Source organism: Maniola jurtina, chromosome 12, assembly GCF_905333055.1.
Source record: "Maniola jurtina chromosome 12, ilManJurt1.1, whole genome shotgun sequence".
NCBI lineage: Eukaryota > Metazoa > Arthropoda > Insecta > Lepidoptera > Nymphalidae > Maniola > Maniola jurtina.
Window position 1 is genome coordinate 1,767,860 of NC_060040.1, and position 13,320 is coordinate 1,781,179.

Consider the following 13,320-nt stretch of genomic DNA (forward strand, 5'->3'; position numbering starts at 1 on the left):
TAATTAGCCCCTTCACTAAAGAAACAAAGATTTCTAAATAAAATAAAATAAAATAAATAAATAAAACCCAGAACTATGAGAATGTGTAAATAGAAAACATCGACTCGATATCGATAAGTTGTGCCTAGTTTTTGAAATCACTAGTGCGTGTGGAGCAGCTTTGTTTAAGACACGCCAATTAGAGCTAATGAAGAATCGTTTTTGGATTTTATCGCCATTATATTATACTTTATTATATTATTAACTTCTTCTGTCTTTTCTGTATTGATTTTGTGGTGTACAATAAAAGTATTCATTCATTCATTTATTGTGTATTTATGCAAGTGATTGAGGTTTTAAATGCATAGATGGCAGGAAATTCCTCAGCGACTGGAATAAACAAAAATTCCCCCGCAATCAACAAATCGCGCACCAATAACAATTGCTAGAATAATTGGCGAGCACGTCTCTATCTAACGAATTTCTAATTTATAGCGCGCGATAGACGCGGCCCGCACATAAATTGCGCGCGCATCTAATCGACGCGCGCGCTATCTTTCGGCACCTTTGCGCGCTGAGATTCTGAGGCACCGACGCGCGCAATATTTCTATTTGCGCTCTGTATTATCTGAAGTGCTAGGTGGTGATAAGGGAGGCTTTAATTGTAGTCTCGCGGAGTTTGCGCGCTAATCTGCGATCGGGCGGATAGCATCGAGTGCTCTACTGGTATTCGGTATTTAAAATAAGCTGTGTCTTCTTCGGTTCATTATTTCCTGGTAATTATAGAAAATAGTCAAACGGGCAAATAGAAATGTTAGACTTTTGTTGTTCGCCCGCTAACTCTAGTAGGTATCGTCTAAATATATAAAATTAAAAGCTGACTAAGCACAGCTCAACACACTGCACGGATCGGGCTGAAATTCGATGTACAAATAGCTATTATGACGTAGACATCCGCTAAGAAAGGATTTTTGAAAATTCTAGTTCTAAAGGGGTCAAATAGGGGTTCAAAATTTGTGTAGTCCACGCGGATGAAGTCATGGTAATAACCTAGTCGTAACTCGTATACATATAAGTCACAGAGTTGTGAGAAGCCCCAGGTGAGAAAAGAGTTAGGAATTAGTAATTACTAAAGCTTGTCAATCATCTTACAAATTACAATAAATACTACTTGTATGACTCAAAATTTACTGCCCCCGACACAAAAACCTCTATAAGAAAACTAGTAAAGAGCTGATAACTTTCAAACGGCTGAACCGATTTTCTTCGATTATAGCTAAGAATACTCTCGATCAAGCCACCTATGAAACAAAAAAAAAACAAAATTAAAATCGGTTCATTCGTTTAGGAGCTACAATGCCACAGACAGATACACAGATACACAGATACACACGTCAAACTTATAACAACTCTCTTTTTGGGTCGGGGGTTAAAAAGTAATATTCCTAGTAAATATTCCTGTACGAATATTATCAACTAGACAGGTAAAGCCCCATAAAATCTGGATAGCATCTACAGTCTGTGCTTTACTAAAAATTTACTCACTCTATTATCCCGCAATTTTATTCCCATAATACAATACAAGCGCACCGCTACCCGCTACCGAGCAGAATTATGCATATTCGATACTAGCGTAAAATAGTGATGTACGCAGCATGATTTAGCATGTCGATATCGATTACTTTGTCGGCCACTCGATAAATAACTACCACCTAACGAAGCGCGTACGCAAACCTTTCATTAGGGATTCGATTACATTCCGATTTTGCAGCGTTTCTCAAACTTTTTCGTGGCCTAGTTAGCCAATGTTCATCCAAACATAGTTTATTTATTGATTCGTTTAGGTAGGACCTACAATTTATATAACATACCGATAAATATATGTTTTAAAGTGCGGCCACTTTGTTGGTTCACATTTGAGATCACTTACTTATAAACAATAATGTGTGCGAGAGAGCGCACTATATTATTCATAGGGAACTGACAGATGTTAAATGTGATCTATTAAACTGGCCCGACTTTAGTAGTTCCAAAGATAAAATTATAAGACTTGTATAGGCAAAGCTCATACAATTGTACATTAAAATGTGAAAATAGAAAAAAAAAATCGTACGCTAGTGTATATGACACATACGCATAGCTATACATATTAAATAGATATTGGCACGAGGATAACGCACTTTTTGACACTTGAAAAATGGTTGACTTTTGAAAAATGGCGGCTCCTTGCCAGAGTTGAATTTATCTCATTCTGAATATCTGCGAATACTAATTACTATTAAAATTATCAATTTTCGGATAGGCTGTTTTATGTAATAAGTAAGTATAAACTTGTAATTAGCTATAATTTATCTAATTCTAAGCTTGTGTAAAAAACTGTTGCTTTTCTTTAAAATAATAAAATAATTTCTTCGTAGTAACCAAATCCTGATAAAATACTTGAACTACGAAGTCAAAGAAAGATACATCCAAATTAGATGAGTTTGCGCGAGCCCTAACATCCTGAATCACCATTTGGGAACCACTGCCTTATATAAATGGCTTTTATAAACAAGTTACAAATATTGATTGTTCGTGCAAAGAGTAAAAATCGCCACTTACGTCTAACCGATGGTTTTTGCTTACCTGCAATGAAAAAATTCGTTTTACACACGCGAATTTGCATTGCGATGACAGTTTTACATATTGCTTCAGAGTCTGAGAGCAACCGATCAAATAGAACGAAGTTGTTTATAGTTATAAGTACAAAATTGTTCACAATTACATCGATATAAAATAACCATTGATGTAAGCAAGGAATAGTAAAAAACAAATTAAAAGTACGACTGCCTTGCCATATTGATTTTTTTTTTCAAAAAATTGATTTACAGTGTCACTCGGGATGATGTAAGAATTATAACGAAACCCCATGGATTCAAATCTGTTCAGGCATTTAGAAATTAAGATGAAATAAAGTAAGTCACATATACATACATGAACCCTGAAAGCTTTCTTTACACTCCTTCTTTGGCCACTCGAATAAAATAATATCGAAAACCAGTCAAAGCAACTTCACTCTTATTATTGCTAAACAGAACTGTTCTAATTAAAAATTACAAATATTTGTGCAATAGTACGAAAAAGTGGGATACCATTTTTTATTCTTTTATTAATAACCCTAGATTTTTGAACTTCAAAACATTTTATTCAATAACTCCACTAGTTTATTGTCAGATGCAATTTCAGTATGGGATTAAATTACGTTTTTAATTTTTCCAGTAATTACTTTAAAAGTTTGAGTTTAACTTCATTTTCATACCATTTTATTTTTTCGGGTATTATAGGCAGTTTTATTTTTAAAATAAGTGATCTTGTAAAATCATATGATTTTGATTTTTTTACATTATGATATTTGACTACCACTACTAGTTGACCCGTCCTGGCTTTGCTCGGTTGGAATGTCTAAAAATCCTTTGTTGGTGGGAGTCTATGATGTAAAGAAAATCTATATGCGAAATTTCAAGTTTCTAGAGCCGGTTGACATATCAGTCAGTTAGTTTATACGAGTACTTCAGTAATGTATAGATTGGAGGTGATAGTCCGCGGTTTAAGATGTCGGCATCCTCTACGAGGGGTTCGGGGTTCAATTTCGGATACACAGCTCTGTCTACTCTGAGTTATGAGCGTTTTAAGCAATAAAATATCTTCTTATCGAGAGTTCTTCATAATGTTCTGGAAGGTGTATTAAGTCTTAACAGCGCCAGTGATGATGATGATCAATGATGTACAGATTATTTTTACTGACGAATGACGAAGGTCGTCGTCGCGTTATGACCAGCCAGACCTTTAGCCCAAACAGGTCAGACTTTATGGAGATAATCCTATTTAACATTTTTGCCAGAGTACAGTTAGAGTTTTGGCCACTATCGCCCGAGCGGCACCTTTGATGCTTATGTAAACGTGACGCGCATTGCATGGTAATTGCTTTGCTAGTGATGGGAGATAGAAGTATCGATAGCATGGGAGATTATAAAAACCTGAACTTAAAAAACATAATTAACATTTTTTTTGTACCGTGTAACTCGAGAGTTAAATTGTTAATGTTAACTCTAGTCAAAGTACGAATATTTATTTGTCACTTAGTAAATTTTACAGTGTTTAAAAGTATTGACGGTAAATTATCACCTATCTACACTAATTCACTCATTTGACTTTCAAAAATTGTGCACTGGAATTTTTTAAAGTTACCAAATTTTTGGAAAATAAAGTAAGTAAATGATTTAACGAACTGAGAAAATATGATTAGTTGATCAAGTTTCACAATTTTTATATAATTCTGATATTTGTTTGTGAGTTAATTTGCCTTTAACGCATAGTTCTATTAAGAAAGAAGGTACTCAAAATGCTAAATTATCCCGCTTAACATAATTTCCTCAAGAAAGCAAAATAAATTATTTTTTCATATATGTACCTATGTTTTTAAAAACTGTTGGTGTTCTTTAGGTACAATTAATTTGACGAAGCTCAGCTTTTTCAAAAATAATCGTTAATGATCAGTCTGAACAACGTTAACTACAAATCCCTTCGAAAAAACTCCCATTAAATAAAAAAAGAAGATAGTAATCTATCACGAAACATTACAGAATTTTTAACCGTTAATAAAGTCATCAAGTTATCGATGCAGGCACATCACTAGCCCGTAATTGCGTACAGTACATTTCGTTTTTCGCCTCGGGGGTTACCGGTAAGCCGTAATTCTGTTTTTTACTTTTTCCGACGGTACTTTCTTTTGGGATCGTCTTCGTGAAAGTACAAGAGGTTGATTGAAAAAAGATTTTGTCAGCCGTGAGAGCTCGTAAATTATTGGGGTTCTCATTTTTACGCAACTGTTCAAAAAAAGGAGTATAATGTTTTCAGGGCTCATGTACCTATTTCCTTATTCCAGCATGACTTTTACATGCCTGAACAGATTTAAATGACTATGAAGCATCGTTAGTTAGTGCCATTTTGAAAAGTGTTTTTTTTTAACTTTTTAGTTCGTTTTTTTGGCAGGAAAGTCGTGTTGAGATATCTGGCATCCTGGAGACGAATATAGGAATAGGATAGTTTATCACTTTTGTGGCCAACTATCCCAGAATTTCAGAGAGTTTTGTAACATTTTTAAGAAGCCTACACCCACACGACCACAATCGTGGGCATCAGCTAGCCCGCTACATCCACGCTTACAAACTTAACTCTTTTATAATATCAGGGTCGGAATTATCATCTCAAACCGATCTCTAAAAAAGTGTTATAACCTATTTATCATCTCGTCAAGTCGCAGGCTATCATTAGTGAAATTATCACCTCTGCTCCTATATAATGATGTTTTTTACACTTCACTATAACCACACTATACTATATTCACCAGGCTTGAGCCGCGTAATAGGAATGTTTGTTTAAAACTATTAAAGCTCGGTGCATCTTCGTGCGGTGTAAATTATAAGTTACTGGCGACAGAACATTTAGTTCTTTTTCTCACTATACTAGCTGTTGCCCGCAACTTCGTCCAGGAACTGCCTTTTCCCGTGGATTGTGGATTTTACAATAAAAATCCTTCATTCCTTTTCCTGGCGCGTAGCTTCTTTCTATAACATTAACTCGCTTTAACATAGGATTTTGAAAAAATTATAAGAAACCTTCAAGACACGCTGATGAAGTTGCGGGAATGTAGTAACTAAAACTACTTTTTTGAATCAAAATTATTGTTAAAAATTCCAAAAAATGATATTTTTGTCTTTGATGAGTAAATAAGCCCCACTAGGTGTGTGTCTAGTGCTAGGTTTTTAGTTCAGTTTTTTTTTTTCATTTCTACACTTGCACTTGTAGTTGTGCTGATATTCTTTTGCTGTATTTTCTGATATTTCGTGATAAATTTTAGTATCCAGCGATCAGTTTTATTTTTGATTTAATCGTTTTCTCTATTTACTTAGACCATATCATAACAATAATGACAAAGTGTTTGGGAGACTTTGAAGCATACCGCATGTTCATTCCAAAAAACCGTGAGGATAGGATAGATTCACGATTCTTAGCAATGAAACATACGACACAGAATAAAGCAACGGTTGAAAAACAGACATCTCTTTTGCCTATCACTTGGCCACAAGATAACAATTTTGACGAATGACAAATAAGAAACCGTGATTGCAGACTCCCCGATCATTAACAGGTAATTGATTCGGCCCAGCGATTTGTATCGAGCGATCGCATCGATATTATTCTCGATCCGATCGTTTTTTAGATCGACGCTATCGATCGATTGCAATGGCGTCATTATTAACACCGTTATTAAAGCTATCTTAGATTAAAGTGAGGCAACAATAAATATTAGATCTTTCTAATTTTTTTAAGATTACCAAGATTTTTAAGGATGATTCGAATTCTAATTTTGCGCCAGGTAGACAAAATCTTCATGGTACAAATAGCTGGCCTGTTCTGGCTTCACTCAGATTGAATTTCTGAAAATCCTTTCTTGGTGTCTACATTACAAATCAAATGAAATCATTTTTTTTTTTTGCTTAAATGCAGGTTAAAATAGTAATTACAAATTAATACAAATTGTAATTACAGAAAGAACCTAGGCAGTTTAATTGGATATAATATTATGGCTATGGGTACCCCTAATCGGTATCTCGCAGCTAAATCGCTGGGCGACAAGTTTTCGCTAATAGGATGGAAGCCACCAGACCAGAAAATTTTAAGAAATTAATAATTTCCCTCCAACCGGCAATTGAATCCGACACAACTCCATTACACCAGATCTGCACCACAGAGGTTTCCAAAGAAAGGGAGCGAGCAAGTCGGAGTTCCTCTTTACATTGTAGGGGCTAGGTACCTATTAATTAATCGGATTCTGCACAGTATAGCACGATTGATAAAAGGGTTCCTTCTATAGCCTGTAAAGAGCAACATTGTATCACTTCCTTTTTAGATTCGTAGTAAAAACAAGAACTCCTTTTACTATCAGGGAGTGCCAATAAATATATCAATGTCAGTTTTCTTAGTTAGTAAAGCCGAGAGAATTTTTGCTTCCCCCGCTAGTATTGAGACATCGTTTGCACGTTATTTTGACGAGATAATAAGTAGGTTGGTGCCTCTTGGTATGTACAGGTACTTGGAGCTACATCACTGACCTCTGCTAAAAATATAAGTCCACTAGACTTGCGATTGCTGACCTATTCAGACATTACTTACCATCAGGTGAGATGGCAGTCAAGGGCTAGCTTGTATCTAATTAAAAAAAAAAAAAAACACCAGGTGACCTGATGCACTTTTCTCGTTATTTATAGGAACCTAAGACCTACTCTTCATCTCAATAAAACAAAACTATGCCTAACTAATCACCAACCATGATATAGGCTGTAATATGAAGATTATTAATTACCACGTTACCGGTCCAGTTAAGATTAATTGGTATCGATTAGCGAAATCTCGAATAGATTTAATCGGTTCTGGTGGAAATTAACTAGGTATTTGATCTGATTACGATACTTTATAGGTGCTTACTTGCTTCTTTAATAATAACCATCAATGTATATAGATAGGCTTATCTACATAACAGCTGATACCCATGACTCCATTCGCGTGGACTACACAAATTTCAAACCCCTATTTTACCCCCTTTAGGATTGAATTTTCAAAAAATCTTTCTTAATGGATGTTTAAGTAATAATGGCTATCTGCATGCCTTTCAGCCCGATCCGTCCAGTAGTTTGACCTATGCGTTGATAGATGAGTCAGTCAGTCACCTTTTCCTTTTATATTTATTTAGATAGTTATACTAAACCGAAATACTAAGCGATGATATTAAGCGGCTGGCGGGAAGTGGCTGGATGAGGAAGGCTGAGGACCGGGTGTGGTGGCGCTCTTTAGGGAAGGCCTATGTCCAGCAGTGGACATCCACAGGCTGATGATGATGATGATGATGACTAAACCGAAATACTACTCACTCACTCACTGACTAATCACGAAATCTCAGGAACTATAAAGCCTAGGTATAAACTTAAAAGGACGGAAGGTTTCTGGTAAGATATAGGCATCAGCTAAGAAAGCTCAGGAAATCCAGCCATAAGGAGAAAGCCAGCCTTAAGGGGTTAATATTTATAATATGAACGTCCTACGAGACATAAAAATTGGTATTTATGTATTCGTTTCAAACAAAAAAATAATCTGTAAGCATATTTTTGTATTCTTAGGGTAGAGAATGTTATGTGTGTCTAGAATACAAGGGGTGGGTGGGTCGAGAAATTCTATAAAAATACAGCAAAACCACATTACATACTCCATTCGGTATAATAGTTTTTTCTCTATAAAAATACAGCAAAACATTACATACTCCGACCGGTATTTTTGTTACTTAAAAACTTAATTTAAACTTTAACTTACTTCTTAACTTCGTCTAAAGAAATTTTCCATTTAAGGCTAATTTAATTATAAGATTTAAGTTATGATAAGTGGGATCGACGGCTGAAAAACTTTACATGACTTACATATTATAATTTAATCAGTAAAAAATTCACAATAATTTTAATGAATGCCATTGACAGTTTCGCACCTTGGTTCCGCATATAACAAGAACTCGATGAATATGAATCTCTGACTCTGAAGAAACAAAAAAAAAACTTACTTCACAGACCAGATAGACTTTGGGGTCCAAAGGTGGTAGAATAGCGATCTTGCACTGAAAACCCGGCCAAGTGCCAGTCAGACTCGGGCACTGAGGGTTCCGTACTCGGGTATTTTTTACAATATTTTGCACGATAAATCAAAAACTATTACACATAAAAATAAATAAAAATCTGTTTTAGAATGTACAAGTAAAGCCCTTTCATATGATACCCCACTTGGTATAGTTATCTTACTTTGAAAATTGAAACACATTTTAATTTTTTTTTAATGATGTCACCACAAATTCTCGGTTTTCAGATTTATCCCGGTACTTGTGCAATAAGACCTACCTACCTGCCAAATTTCATGATTCTAGGTCAACAGTACCCTATAGGTTTCTTGACAGACAGACAGACAACAAAGTGATCCTATAAGTGAACTTTAGAGGTACGGAACCCTAAAAACGTAGCGTTATAGATTTAGGTTTTTTGAAATCCCGTGGGAACTCTTTGATTTTCCGGGATGAAAAGTAGCCTTTGCGTTAATCCAGGATGCAAATGCATCTATCTCCATTCCCAGCCAAATCCGTCGAGTAGTTTTTGCGCGAAGGAGTAACAAACATACACACACACACACATACACACAAACTTTCACCTTTATAATTTTAGTGTGATAGTGTGATGTGATAGTGTGAAGTGTGATTTTAGCAACTCATTCCCAAACTTTCTTATCATTTAAATAATCTTTTACATTGTAATTCCCGTCCCCGGGTCGTCACGGTCCCGTGTAAACTACTCGCGTTATCGGTTTCCACGCATGACCCATCTCTTACAATATAACAAACACGTTTACTTGCATTTTCGCGCAAAAACCTGGAATGAATTAAGCATATCGCGCACGGGACGCCCGCTGTGTCTGACGTGTCGTTGATAGGCGTACCTACGCGCACTTATTCTGGAAAACATTGCCAGAATTAACTAGAGTTAGAAAAAGAGTTTGATCCTGAATTCAGATACAAGTTAGCCCTTGACTGCAATCTCACCTGGTGATAAATGATGATGCAGTCTAAGATGGAAGCGGGCTAACCTGGAAGAGGTATGGTAGTTTTTATAAAACCCATACTTACTCCTTTGGTTTCTACACAGCATTGTATCGGAACGCTTAATCGCTTGGCTTGGCTTTGTCAGTAAGATGGTAACTAGCCACGGCCGAAGCCTCCCACCAGACCAGACTAGAAATTTAGAAATTATAAAATTCCAAATCTCTGCCGGGAATCGAACCCGGGACCTGCCACTAATAGGACCACAACGTTTACCACTGCGTCAGGGAGGTTGTCCAAAATCTGTCAAATATTAGTTTAGGTAGATTTCCTATACAAAATCTGTCAAAACCTCAAACTTATTCTTCAGATAAAAGTTATTTGTCGATTGACAAATGGGCCCTAAGAATCATTAACTTTACACACTTGTATCATAAAGTATTATTATGATTTAGATTCCAGAATAACGCTCTCGAGCCCGGTGGTCCGTAAACAGCTGCACGTAGCGCGTCCCGCGACGCTGCCTCACATTCCTTATCGTATTATTCTCTGAACGTTTCATTACATACGGTATCGCTGCTGAAACTTTCATAACGACGCAATAAGATTTTTTTTTAATTACCGCCGCCCATGAAGTATTACCCATGCTCCGTAGTGGGCCGGCGATGGGTTAATCACGATGATGACAATTTTTACTCTGTGGCAAGTCAGTTAAATCCCGTAATTTTCACCACCATAACAACCAACACACCTGAGCAACATGAGTCATGGTGTCACAATGGGTGTAGTGACGTAACAGCAGATTGCAGCATGCTCAGTGCTCACCCGATATGGACCCCTAGAATAACACTAACTGACACAGCAGTGTACTTAGTATGAGATTTTACGATCTCACTAACTTTATAGAGTTCAAGCATAACACTTCAATTCAATTCAATTCACTTTATTACTTTGGGTAAACAGTGGAGAGGTTACAAAAAAAGGCTATATATAGCCAAATTCTGCCTATGAGCAATTAGCATGCTATCAGCGTTAAAGTAAAATAGACCTTAAGTGCTCAACTTTAAAACTCAAAATCACCCATATGTTCGAGCCGTACCCCGCACTGGAGGACTTTCCACTAGGTGGACAAGACAGCATCAAACGAGTCAGGGAGCTGTTGGATTCAGGCGGCGCAAGACAGTGGCGTGTGGAAGTCCCTACAAGAGATCTATGTCAAGCAATGGACGCCAATCGTTTGACAATGATTTTGATGATATTGTTTTCGACACTCGAATTCAATCAACATAAGCGAGATGTAAATTCTCATACTAAGCACACAGCTGTAGAACGCTAATTGTTCTTGATTGTCTACGCTTTGTCTCGCGTAATGTTAGTTCGTTTTGGTCGCCGTAAAAGGGGGTAAGTGACGGTTACTGCAAGAATATTCTTCTGCTGGTTAAAATGTCTAAAGAATACTCGGAGCAATTTTCTAGACACAGTTATTTACTAGACTTACACTTAATCTTAATCTTATTAGTGGGACGTCCCGGGTTCGATTGACGGCAAGGCTTGGAATTTTATAATTTCTAAATTTCTGGTCTGGGCTGGTGGGAGTCTTCGGTCGTGGCTAGTTACCAGCCTTCCGGCAGAGCCGTGCCGCCAAGCGATTTAGCGTTCCGATACGATGCCGCGTAGAAATCAAGCGGTTTAATAAAAACTGCTAGACCCCATACAGGGTAGCCCGCTTCTATCTTAGACTTTTTCATCACTTACCACGAGGTGAGATTGCAGTCAAGGGCTAACTTATATCTAAATAAAAAAAAAGAATCATACCCATACCTACTTTACCTTGCCTTCACCATCTAAAAATCGATCCGTACATACCTGCAACAACATAAAGATGTGGGTTAGCGTGTTTTTGTGAAGGCATTTAATTGTTAATTATGGTGTTTAAAGTTAATCGTGTCAGAGGAAAGCAGAAAATTAAATTTTCATTTTTGAGAAAGAATGTTTAATGGTATACGCCCGTGCTGATAAAACCAGCCAAGTGCGAGTCGGACTCGCACACGAAGGGTTCCGTACCAGCGTACCAGAACCCAATTCTATTAAAACACTGCAAGTTAATGATTAAGTGAATCGATTTTTTCGTGAACACACTTTAATTATTTTTTTTCTGATGTAATCATAAACTCTGTTTCAGATTTTTCCTTGGCTTGTGCTATAAGACCTACCTACCTGCCAAATTTCATGATTCTAGGTCAATGGAAAGTACCCTATAGGTTTAGGATAGACACGACAGACAGACGAACAGACAGATAGAAGAACAGACGACATCAAAGTGTCTGTCTGTCTGTATAAGGGTTGTGTTTTTCATTTTCATGTACGGACCCTTAAAAAGTTAATAACAGCACAGTGTTAAATGCGTCTTAACTTACCTTGCAATACTTACTTCTTATAGACGGTTGCAATTACGAACCAGTGCTTTTTCCTGACTTTACTTGTATTAATGAAAGTTTGAAGAAAAATCCTTTTAAGATATTCAAACTTAGGTTTAAACAGATTCTTCTGTTAGGACACGAATTTGGAAAAACGAAAAAGCTGCATATTTCTTTTTATTTTAGACTAGCTGACGCCCGCGACTTCGTCCGCGTGGATTTAGGTTTTTCAAAATCCCGTGGGAACTCTTTGACTTTCCGGGATAAAAAGTAGCCTATGTGCTAATGCAAGATATTATCTATCTCCATTCCAAATTCCAGTCAAATCCGCCCAGTAGTTTTTGCGTGAAGGAGTAACAAACATACACACATACACACAAACTTTCGCCTTTATAATATTAGTGTGATGGTATTTTGTATATGATCATCATCACCATGATCAACCCATTGTCAGCCTTCTACTGAGTATTGTTTCCTCTCAGAATGAGAAGGGTTTTTTTTTCTCTCGTCTGGCTTTACAAAGATTAGCCAATGTCAAGTTTGTAGTTATTTGTAACAAGTTAGGGAAACTATACAAGTATGGACCCCGTCTGTGCCGGCGCCCGCCGACATACGCACGGCACCCCCTTCGAGCGCTTTCCAGTCAGTTTTAACAAAAAAAACACTCCAAAAAGGCAGAGCACGCCCGCCAGCTAACACCAACACTGACGAAGAACATGAGAAGGGTTTGACCATAGTCTGCCATACTGGCCAAGTGTGGATTGGCAGTCTTTAAAACACTTTTGCAATATTTTTGCACACAATCACGTCGCAACGGAGAACGGATCAATGCGATTTTTTTTGCTTTTAGGCTTTAGACCTGGAGGGTGAGATAGGATACTTTTTATCACACTAATATTATAAAGAATGTATGTGTGTGTGTGTATGTTTGTTACTCCTTCACGCAAAAATACTGGACGGATTTGGCTGAAATTCAAAATGGAGATAGATAATATTCTGGATAAGCACATAGGCTACTTTTTATCCCGGAAAATCAAAGAGTTCCCACGATGTTTTTAAAAACCTAAATCCACGCGAACGAAGTAGCGGGAATCAGCTAGTTATGATATAATTAAACAAATATGGGTAAGGTATATCGTCCACCAGCTCTTAGTATAAATGTTACACGTGGCTACGGCTTACGGTGGTTTTTATGTTTTTAATTCCCCACACAATCAGTGTTGAAGTGAATTGTACGATAAATCAACGGGTCCGCGG

The 13,320-nt window shown here is 36.9% G+C and overlaps 1 protein-coding gene and 1 long non-coding RNA gene across 4 annotated transcripts in view; both read right to left on the reverse strand.

Moving 5' to 3' along the window:
- LOC123870433 overlaps positions 1 to 7,998 on the reverse strand; it is a 15,868-nt gene extending 7,870 nt beyond the window's left edge. The window contains exons 1-2 of the long non-coding RNA XR_006797076.1: positions 7,946 to 7,998; positions 7,125 to 7,133 (exon numbers count right to left, since the gene is read on the reverse strand). This is a non-coding gene — a long non-coding RNA (uncharacterized LOC123870433). The remainder of the gene's footprint in view (positions 1 to 7,124; positions 7,134 to 7,945) is intronic.
- LOC123870431 (serum response factor homolog) overlaps positions 1 to 13,320 on the reverse strand; it is a 315,743-nt gene that overhangs the window by 74,357 nt on the left and 228,066 nt on the right. The window lies entirely within an intron of this gene.